Below are 12220 nucleotides of genomic sequence, written 5' to 3'. Positions count from 1 at the left end.
GTGAATTTTTTTAGAGACACTTTCAAATTTATCAGAATATGGGACTGATGATTTGGAATAGGGAAATTTTCATTCTCTTAACCATGAAACGATCGTATCCGGTTAACTAGAGACTTGTTTTGTTTATGCTTTCCCCTCCGGTTTTTTGTTCTATGTGTGCCATAAATATCAGCATTCATTTAGAGAAAAATTTGTAGTTTAGAATCAGTAGTTCTTTGACTGCTATTTCTAAATTTTCAGTATGTTGGAGAAGCAACTCAATGATAATTCCTGTATATTTATGATATATATATATATGTATATTTATGAGATATATATATATATATATATATATAAGTATACCCGAATACAAAACTTTCAGTGGCAATCAGTAAGAAAAGTCTACAGTAATATTAAATAACTCCTACAGTTTCTCTGTGAGGCCAAGCATTTCTGATATTCCAACTTGTAAAGAAATTTTATAACCCCTGTTTTTCTCACATCATCATAGAAAACTGAATAGACACAACAAATTGCCACAATATGACATTGATATGCTGAATTGTCTTTTAACAATTGAATTTTAAGCAAAGGTATGTTAAAGAATAAATCCAAAATTTCATTTGCATTTTGTAAAAGGTGACCAAAAGAGCTTAAAGTAAGATTTGCCCTTCGACCTTGTAAAACCCTCACCAACAATGACAAACTAAAGAAACCCATGAATTGGAGGGTTGTTGCCAGAGTGGCGCAGAGGAATTATCCACCAGGAGGTGGATGCATTGATGTGTTATTACAGCATACGCCCCCACCCCCATACCACTGCTGCTACAGTACAATATAAATGTTTGTAAATTAGTATCAGATTAAGAAACATTTCTATTAATGAATGATTGCCTGATTGAATTCAAAATATTTGTTGTCTAAATCGTGATGTTTCTGTAAGTGGTTTTACACTTCGTTGTACATTACACAACCAATAGGAAAGCAAATGTTATCACACGTAAATGTTATCTTGTATAAAAACCAACATGTGTGTATTGGCTATTAAACTGAAGCCTTCACCGTTTCTTTTGCAAAAGCAAATTAGTGTAATATTGTATAATTTAATTATGCCAATTCCACGTTAATTCACAAAAACATACTCACCTTTATCTGCTAAAGATAGATGAGAATTTTTAGTAAAGTATTTTTCCAGAACTGCAAATGTTTCATATTTATTTTTCATACAGGAAGAAGCATGTTTATGAATGTTTAGAACACTGAATGTTATTCAGAGATTCTAATTATATAATACACTGCAATTTTCTGGTGAAGGTGTTAAAAGATTAAATACTTTATATGCAATTACAATCCTAAATTCAAGAATGTTACAGAATAATTCAAATTGATTCTACCAAAGAACATTAATTAGCACAGTTAACACGTTATAGGATTTGTATTTCAGAAAGAAAAGAAACAGCATTTTTTTTTTTTTTTTTTCCAGAATTAAACATCTAATCAAAGTCCTTAAAAATCTATGCTTCAATATTGTTGTAATTACTTTGGGAAAAAAATAATTGAAGAAGGAATTCTACATTATTTTCATAATTACTATTTAAATAGATTTGCTGTTTGAATGAGAATGCTATCTCAAATATGAGTAACTTAAAAAAAAGGGCATTATTCAAATAATAAAAATATTTCATCATATAAAGGTAGATTAGAAAGAAAAGTAGAAACTGACATTTTACAAAAGTTTCCTCTCCCTTTTGAAAATAAATCTCCAATAAATATAAATAAAGAATTCAAATAAAATATGAAATTTTCATTAAAAAGCATTTCCTTTAAAGCATTTCAAAATTTTATGTACCTGAGTACAAAACTTTAATTTTAACAATTTAGATCATTTGACAGCTTGGTGCAGGAAATGCATAAAATATACAAAGTTGCAGGCATGGTCATGTGGTTCAAAAGTTTATTTACTCATCACATGTTTTCAGGTTCAATCCTGAAGTATGACACCTTGGCAAATGACCTACTTTGTTATAGTCTCAAGTTCATCAATATTTTGTAAGTGAAATTTAGTAGATAAAAAATATATATACAGTCATTGGCAAAAATAGGCAAAAAGTTGCTTAATATAAGTGAAATATTCTTTTCATTTCTCTATTTCTTTTTGAGGGTAAGAATTCTATGATTCTATGTTAATTTTAACCGGTTCTTTCCATAATAAAATAATAATTCCTTATTTCAGGAATTTAGTATGAGTGGAAATTTGAGAAACAGTGAATGAAAATGGATCATGAAGCAGAACTGGAAAACAGAGAATGCGGAAATGGTTAGATAGAAATGAACCGAAGAATTTCAAAGACCACCACTGTGAAGATTAACAGTTTGCAGAATACATGACAAATTTGTACAGACTGGGCCCATTTGTAATGCACAGACAAGTGGTCAACTGGTCAGTGTTATGACTGAAGAAGATGAAATGCTTGTGGCTCAAACATTTGCTTAACTGTCCCCAGAAATCAAAATAAAAGGGGCTTCTGATGAACTAGGCAATTCCCACAAATCACTTTGTCAACTTATGAATCACTTAGAAACAGAGAAATGAAAAAGACATTCCACTCATATTAAACAACTGTTTTCCCACCGTTATAGATCTGTTGTATGTATACACATATGTGTCAAGTATTTGTAGAAACACAATATAATACCTACAAATGCCTTTAGATCTTAAAATTGACCTACTTGAGACGACTCTGGTGCTGGAAAAAAGTTTCCATCTTACAAGGGTAAAAAAACTCAATCTTTCTGTTGTTTTTACAGCTATACTGTGCTAAAAATTTACTCTCTTGTCTGTAAAATACCAAACACAACTGACACTTCCAAAGTGTGTTTATAAAATGTTATCGCAAAAGTTTTAATTTTTAGTCATTCATATTAAGATTAAAGTAAAGTGTTTCTTTAATGATGTAAACATGAAAGCATCAAGTATTCTCCAAAAAGTATAATTGGTATTTTCTGCAAGTCATGTTGCTTTATTAAACTTGGCATATCTCAACAAAATAATAGCAGAGTATTGTTGGAAAACTGATTATAGCAGTGACTTGATCAATTCCTAGCGATTATCTGAAGAAGGAATTTTTATATTCCGAAATATTATTATATCAGACTATGGATAGTTAAATTATAACAGTTATTATATCCACTCTACATTGTCGTGCCATTCAAGACACGATATATTTTAGAACAAAATAATATTCAAACTGGACACTCCTCAACAAAAGAGAGATTGGTATATAAACCTGTTTTCTCTAGTTAAGGGTAATGAAATTTTAAGTGGATACATCAGAATTCTGCAGTTAGAAGGTTAATGGAGGAAGAATGTTAGTAGAACAGAAGCCTTGAGTGAATAAACAACATCTTAACATCTTTTCAATTTGTATTTATGAGCGGTAGGCTGGCAGAAATGTTAGCATGCTGGGTGAAATGCTTAGCACTATTTCGTCTGTCTTTACGTTCTGAGTTCAAATTCCACCGAGGTCGACTTTGCCTTTCATTCTTTCAGGGTCGATAAATTAAGTACCAGTTGTGTACTGGAGTCCTTCTAATCGACTGACCCCATCCCCAAAAATTTCGGGCCTTGTGCCTAGAGTAGAAAAGATTATAGTAAGGAGGTGAGCTGGCAGAAATGTTAACATGCTGGGCGAAATGCTTATTGGTATTTCGTCTGTCTTTATGTTCTGAGTTCAAACTCCACCAAAGTCGACTTTGCCTTTCATCCTTTTGGGGTCGATAAATTAATTACCAGTTGCATACTTGGGTTGATCTAATCAACTGGCCCTCTCCCCAAAAATTTCGGGCCTAGAGTAGAAAAGAATATACAGTGTTATTAAGGCAGTCAGCTGGCAGAAACATTAGCATGCCAGGCGAAATGCTTAGAAGTACTTTGTCTTTACATTCTGAGTTCAAATTCTGCTGAGGTCGACTTTGCCTTTCATCCTTTCGGGGTTGATAAATTAAGTACCAGTTGCATATTGGGTTCGACCTAATCAACTGGCCTCCTCCCCAAAAATTTCAGGCCTTATGCCAAGAGTAGAAAAGAATTATTATTTAGCTATAGAGGAAGTGATTAAATGACAATATGAACATTTGCTAAAAAGTAAATTTTCATAAAATTTTAATTCTAGAATTAATTATCATAAATTACAGACGAAACATTTATTGGAGAACATTTTCTAAAAGGACAAAACCTGTGAAACTGATAAAAATTCCACTTTAACTGAAATGAAGGAAATCTGTTAAGCATTAGCTGTTTTTTTATATATATATATCTGTGATTTTGTTCTTGTATTTTCTTTTGTCATAATTATCTGATCTCAGATAATTTTAGATCCGTTCTTTGCTGAGATTTATCTCAAGGGTCTTGTCTCTAATTAATTGATATTTATTGTTCTGTATTTCTCTTTTAGAGAATAAGATCTTTATAACTACTATTCTTTGTCAATGCTGTTATATAGAATTCACTCATTTATGTGAATTTATGCAATGAGGGGGAGTCTTTCAGCAATGGAAGGATAAACTGATTTATTTGTAATGGTAGCAGTTTGTATTTATCCACAAACTGAAGTGGTGAGTTAGTTTGAAATACAGTTATGGTTAATAGCTTTTCTGCTAATCCCCTCTTCTCATATAAATAAATTGTCATGTTTCTGTGAAGCAAAATTGGGTACAGATAAGACTATGTAAATGGAAATGTATGATTAAGATGCCATTAGAGTTTGTATATTAATTTTGTGATCTTATGAAAGCAAAGCAGCTTAATCATTAACCGAGTTGATGCTTAACCATTGTAGAAACACCTAGTTGGATACTGATACATTGATGTAAGTAAGCAGTACAGTTAAGTACAAGTAGTTTTTCTCTTGCATTATTAAGTAGACCCCCTAGATTAGATATTTTGCTCTGTCATGTTTCTTGCATTACTCATACCATAGATCGATACCTTTCACTCATCTTGTGTTATTCATTCCTTTCAAATCTCTAAAATGTAAAAATATTCTAACATTATATATATAACACCAATATTACTAAGTTGGGAAAGACTGCGAGCTGGCAGAACCATTAGCATGCCAGGCAAAATGCTGCTAAGCATTTTGTCTATCTTTATGTTGTGAGTTCAAATTCCACCAAGGTCGACTTTGCCTTTCATCCTTTCAGAGTTAAGAAAATAAGTACCAGCTGAGCCCTGTGGTTGATGTAATCGATTTAGCCCCCTTCCTCAAAATTACTGGTCTTGTACCTAAATTTGAATCCAATATTAACAAGCTGGGTATAACAGAATATTAGTTCCGTATTGCCATTTAAAATATTCCAAACTCATCAAAATTAAAAACGATTGTATCTATCTTTGTGTTTTGTTTCTTATTTTTATATGTAATCTCCAACTTTTTTACCAATTGTTTCTCCACAAAACTGAGAATTGATCATTTTCACTTTATATATATATTTTTTCACTAATCAATTTTATCAGCAATATGATTGATAATCTTCGTCTTCTCAAGAGGTTTGAAAAATCAAGACCTTTTCGAACAGTTCTGTGATTAATATGATTCTAGCTTGCTGAATTAATCATTTGTTGAAAGAGAAGGGAGTCACAAGTAAACAACACAAAGATAAATTGCTCATATGTATTATATAGCTAATGACTTGACAAGTTAAATCAGTCTTTAGATTAAAATATTGATTTCATTCAAGTCAATGGCAAAATACTGAAATAAAAGTGTCAAGTTCACTGGAAGCTATTGACTTATTTGAAAATAAAATTGATTGTAAAGTGCTTGTTAATTAAATGAATGCAATCTACTAAAATATTATCACAGTAATCTATACAAAATAATTAAAAACATGTCAGAATGAACCAAAAAATCTGAAATCGTTATCATATTGACATTGAATGCATTACATTATGTTCAATAAATACATTACATTATTGGCAGCAAATGAAATCTTGAGTTGTTGACAGATTTAGTTTTTAATACAATTTCAAACAGTTGTTGTTTGAACGCAAACTTCAGATTGATTTTTCAAAACTTTTGACTTGACCAAGATACCTTATAATCTTAACAGACCTGTTGGGGCAAGTGAAAACGAAATCGTGATGGCACATGTACCAGTGGAATGCTAAGAGCACCGTCTGAGCGTGATCGTTGCCAGAGCAACTGTCTGGCTTCCGTGCCAGTGGCACATAAATAGCACCATTTGAGCGTGATCGTTACCAGCATCGCCTTACTGGCACTTGTGCCGGTGGCACATGAAAAGACATTCTAGCGAGGTCATTGCCATAGAAAACTGCAAGTAGAATTGATAGAATTGCAGAAACATGGTTAAAGGAATGCTTGATTCATTAAGGTGTTTGCCTCACAACTATATAGTTTCATTTTCACTGCTACAGCAACACTTCGTGCCAGTGTCTTCTCAAGTTAACCAAAGCCTTGAGAATGAAATTAGGTAGACAGAAACAGTTTGGAGTCTATCCAAAAGATCTAATCTTGTCTTTAGCCAATTGACGTAATTGTTCAAGCCATATCTGACTCATATATTCCACTTGTTTTATGTTAAGATCAGCCAGATCCAACTTCTCACACTTACCCAACAATGTCATCCTAAAAATAATCATATCATAAAAATCTCAAAGTTACAAAGTAATGTATGATTAATTCAAAACAATATAAATAAATAAATTTAATGAAGTCATCTAAATGCTGAAGAGTTAATCAAAAACCCTGTTTAATGTAATCATGTGTTCTTAAGGTGACTTTACTAGAATTTACTTTCTGATATGCATTCATACCATTTCCCAAGAATAAGTCCTGGGGTTGGTTTGCTCGACTATAGGTGATGCTCCAGCATGGCCACAGTCAAATGACTAAAACAAGTAAAAGAATAAAAGAAAAACCAATACCAGTTGTGAAGTGGTGGTAGGGGACAAACACACACAGACAGACACAAAGACACATATACATAGATATATACCTATATTCGATGGGCTTCCTTCAGTTTCCACCTACCAAATCCACTATAAAGCATTGGTTGGCCCAAAGCTATAGTAGAAGATACTTGCCCTTGGTGCCATGCAATGGGAATGAACCTAGAACCATGTGGTCAGGAAGCAACCTGCTTTCCACACAGCCATGGCTGCACTTTGAAAAGTGGGCAGTAAGCTGCTTCAAAGAACGAAATTCTGTACCTTGAAAATTCTAGCTGAATGGTCTTTACTGCTAAACTAAGATTTTTTTTTTCTACTTAGGGGTCACTAACTGGAAACGTCAGCATAACATTTCATGATTGCTTTGTTGTCCAGTTTTGTTCTGTGAGATAAGTAACCACAACACCAAGCAGCTTTGATTCGTAATATTCTTTTCTACTCTAGACACAAGGCCCAAAATTTTGGGGAGGTGGGACCAGTGGATTAGATCGACCCTAGTACCCAATTAAGTACTTTATTTATCGACCCCGAAAGGATGAAAAGCAAAGTCAACCTTGGCAGAATTTGAACTCAGAATTTTAAGACAGATGAAGTTTTGATTCGTAAAATTCTTTTCTACTCTAAGCATAAGGCCTGAAATTTTGGGGGAGGCAGCCAGTCGATTAGATCGGTCCCAGTATGCAACCGGTACTTAATTTATCGACCCCAAAAGGATGAAAGGCAAAGTCAACCTCAGCAGAATTTAAACTCAGAATGTAAAGACAGACGAAATTTTGATTCATAATATTGTCTCATAATTGATATTCTAACATTTTAAATATCATCAGCCAGCTGATAACTATATAAAATGTTATATTATAACTAGATAATTGATGCAGTAAATTCCTTACTCTAACAATGGGATCCTCGAATGGCTAAAATTAGCAGCTGAATTCCTCAAATCTTCTCCAGCCGTCTTAAGTAAAAGAAAGCCATATTGGACAATTTGGTATTACAAGATGGCCATAGCTGGAATGTTGTTGATTGTAAATGTGCCCAGTGTGGGGCATCCTGATGCTAATCAAGAAAAATAACATCAGAAATATTGGGAAGGAAGGTTAATATAACTGATTTATTTGATTTGATTTGTTATATACGTTTGTGTCTGAAGAGATACAGTACTAAGCCTACATTAATTTGTAAGACAATAATGCACCAATAGCAGATGTGTGTAGAGGGACGTATATATATATATGTATGTATGTACACACACATACCTACTGAAAATCGGTGATTACTATGGTAATATAGCAACAGAGAAATTCAGTTTCATAACAGAAACAAAGTAAAAATACACAATTTTGAATGATTCCAAACTTGCTGCCTGAAGTAAAATGATAACTAAACAATGGAGGCAGAACAACAGTGAACATCGCACAGTTGGAGCTTTGCTCTCAAGAAATATAATACATCCAGTGAAAGGATGATCATGTTGGTGATACACAAAAGCAACATTAATAATAAGTCAGGCCTAACTATATTGTAAAAAAAATGCGGATTCAATAAAAGAAATATAAATTTAGATAGGAATATTCTTTGAATAGAATGCATTCACTTTGAGAATGCAGTTTTGTGGCTCTGATACAATAATACTTGCAAGTCAATGTTTGTTCTTTGCTATGTTATTTTAACAAGATCCACAATGTTACTGAACCATTCCCTTGTATTACATTACTTTGTTACTATCATAAATTTCCCTGTTAATTTACCAAAATTTCTAAGCAAGATAGGTCAGATTTTCTTTTGATATTCTACAGTTTTAGCATGTTTAACGTCCAATATTTGCTATTAAATTAATTCCAGTGTTAGTTATTATATTTTTTAACAACATAACAAACCTTAAGTTATCTTTCAGCCTTGTTTCATAAAGAAACCTTGCATGTCATAATTAATGATATAGAATAAGGAAATAGCAAAGAGTTTGATGTCAATATTCAACAATTTATCTGTTTCTGTCCATATTTAACACACTTTCTACAACATTGTTCTACACCAAGAATGGATGTGCAGTGCTATTTTAACATGGATATTATTGATAAAATGGTAATGATCATATTGCCTTTCTCAATAACTCTTGTGTTTTGCAATTGTTGCATGGCATGTTTGTAAGGTTTGTAACAGAACAATCTTTCAACATCAATCCAACGTGATATTATGACCCTCATCCATCAAATTACTATATTTTCTCTTTACTTAAAAATGTGCATCAGATCATATATATATACATATATATATATATATATATATATATATATCAAACCTATATAATTACTTTAAACTTTTAATTAGTTGCTAAGATTAGGAGCTGCTCTAAGAAATAAATAGAAAGAAGTACTTTACTACCACCACTGCCGCCACCGCCGCTGCAACTGTCGCCACCACCACCACCACCACTACTCCTAACAGGTTTGAAGCCTTGGAACAACATCATTCAGACAATGACCTCAGCTCTTATTCAAAGAATATCCCCACCACTAAAATGGATACAGCTGCAATGATGGCTGGAAATAATAAGCCACCTAAAAAAGAGAAGCTTCCGGCAGAAACCAAACAGGTCAGAGAGAAGCATCGGCAAATGAAGAGAAGCGGAACAAGTATTCTGAACATTGAATACGTTGACACCTGTAAAATGATCAGACGTTGGATGGAAGAAGACATCAGAAAATATGATGAAGATAAACAGCTAAAGGTTCTGAAAGAGAACAGAGGTCTGATGTCTCTCAAGAGAAAGCAATACTTGGGGAAAGATACCATCAACGCCCTGTCAGAAGAACCACCAGCACAGACATCAGTGATCTTAACAGGCTTATCAGACAATGAGAAGAATTCTGGAGCAAGGTGTATTGCATGTGACGACCTCAAGATTATCCATTCTCCAACAACACAACCCAAACCCTGAACCCGCCACCTGACACTCACTCACTCACTCACTCACACTTATCATCGTCATCGCCGTTTAACGTCCATTTTCCATGCTGGCATGGGTTGGATGGTTTGGCTGAGGACTGGTGAGCCAGAAGGCTGCACCAGTCTCATTCTGATCTGGCAAAGATTCTACAGCTGGATGGATGCCCTTCCTAACACCAACCACTCTGAAAGTGTAGTGGGTGCTTTTACATGCCACCGGCACAAGGGCCAGTCAGGCAGTACTGACAACGACCATGCTCAAAAACTGCACAGGAGCCAGTCCAGCGGCATTGGCAATGACCACACTCAAATGTTGTTTTTCATGTGCCACCGGCACATGTGCCAGTAAGGCGACGCTGGCAACGATCACACTCGAATGGGGCCTTTTATGTGCCACTGGCACGGGAGTCAATCCGTGGCCCTGGCAACAATCACGCTCAGATGTGCTTTTAACGTTCCACTGGCACGAGTGCCAATCAGGGGGTACTGTCATCGACCACGTCAGCAATTTTGACTTGATTTCACTTGCCTTAATAGGTCTTCGCAAGCAAAGTTTATTGTCCAATGAATGAGGGGTACTCATAAGTGGGCTGGTTACACTCCACACTTGGATGTGCTTTCAACGTTCCACTGGCATGATTGCCAATCAGGTGATATTGTCATCGGCCACATCAGCGATTTTGATTTATATATATACATATATATATATACATATATATATATATATATATATATATATATATATATATATATTATCATTATTATTAATATTATTATTATCATTATTATTATTATTATTCAGGTCATTGCCTGGAATCAAATAATAATAACATTGAAAAATACCTTTGGAATGAGAACCCAGGTTTGAAATTTCCCCAAGACACCTGATGAAGGCTGGAGGGTATATCAGCCGAAACTTTGTGTTAACAACAAACAAGATGTAAATAATGTAAATAAGCATACAATTTCTAGAATTATTCATATAGATCTGAACATGTGCAAAATTTGTGCAGCGATTGTTCCTAGGGTGCTCATTACTCAGGACCCGGCTAACTAACCACTTCACAGAGATGCAAAGCAAAACTATTCCCCAGCCTCCCTAGAGCCCAGACCATGCCCTTTGTGACTTTTGATTGTTTCCCAAGCTGGAGAACTTCAGGGGCATTTGTTTTGAAAGTCAAGGGGGCTGTGACAAAGGTGCCGGACGCCTTTATTTGGAGGATTTCCAGGGGTCCTTCAGAAGGTAGCTGAAGAACTACAACAAGTGCGCCGAAGTTAGAGGATCCTACTTTGAGAGAAATTAGAGATTTGTATTTCTTTGAAATTAAATGTTTCTCCCCAAAAAGTCTGCAAACTTTTGGAATATATCTTATATGTATGTATGTGTGTATGTATGCATAAATGCATATATGTATCTATATATATATATATATGTGTGTGTGTGTGTATGTATGTATATACGTTTATATTTATGTGTGTGTGTGTGTATGTATGTATATACGTTTATATTTATGTGTGTATGTATATGTATGTATATATATGTGTGTGTAATGTATGTATATATAAATAAATAAATATATATATATATGCATGGATGCATGTTTGTACATATATATACATATGTATATATATACATATATATGTATATATATATATATATGTATATAGATAGATAGATAGATAGATAGATACACATACACATACATATATATATTTGTACATGTAATGTACATATGTATACACATACATATACTCTCACACACACATATGTATACATGCACACCCTCACACATAAATACATAAAACAAGGCTATAAAATCAAGTTTCTAAATCGATATTCTTTCAAGAAGCTAACATGTTATTATCTAAAGTGATGGTTTATATTAGATTTTCAACAATGGGATTAATCAGTGTTTGATATTATTTCACTGGACCTTTTGTAATCTGCACAAACGAAATTGTAAAGATGCAGAAATAACGTACCATACAGTGTATAATGAGATCCATGACCCAAATCACATAATAAAATTAATACAAGGAAACAGTGCCCAGAAGTTATCAAAATGATCGGCTTTGTTGTATATTGCTAAATCTAGTTTTAACTCTACTTAATATTTTAAAAACTTTTTATTTCTAGCACCAAGATAATTTGAATAAATTTCTGTCCGAAACAAAGTAAAGTCAAATGCTCTGGGCAAGTAAATTGTTATTAGTTCTTCTAAATTGAATTGTTTCAAGTAAATTATGTATACTAGTTCCTTGGTATCTGTTCATATACATGTATAGACATATGTATATATATATATATATATATATATATATATA

General features: G+C 33.5%; 2 long non-coding RNA genes across 2 annotated transcripts in view; both read left to right on the top strand.

Moving 5' to 3' along the window:
• The window catches only part of LOC106883100 (uncharacterized), a 5771-nt gene extending 2886 nt beyond the window's left edge, over window positions 1-2885 (top strand). Inside the window, exon 2 of the long non-coding RNA XR_001411070.2 lies at window positions 2213-2885. This is a non-coding gene — a long non-coding RNA (uncharacterized LOC106883100). The remainder of the gene's footprint in view (window positions 1-2212) is intronic.
• LOC128250439 (uncharacterized) overlaps window positions 1-12220 on the top strand; it is a 161656-nt gene that overhangs the window by 31007 nt on the left and 118429 nt on the right. The window lies entirely within an intron of this gene.

Source organism: Octopus bimaculoides, chromosome 2 (assembly GCF_001194135.2).
Source record: "Octopus bimaculoides isolate UCB-OBI-ISO-001 chromosome 2, ASM119413v2, whole genome shotgun sequence".
In the NCBI taxonomy this organism is placed as follows: Eukaryota; Metazoa; Mollusca; class Cephalopoda; order Octopoda; family Octopodidae; genus Octopus; species Octopus bimaculoides.
The sequence above is the reverse complement of the archived record's forward strand: the minus strand, read 5'-3'. Positions and strand labels throughout refer to the sequence as shown.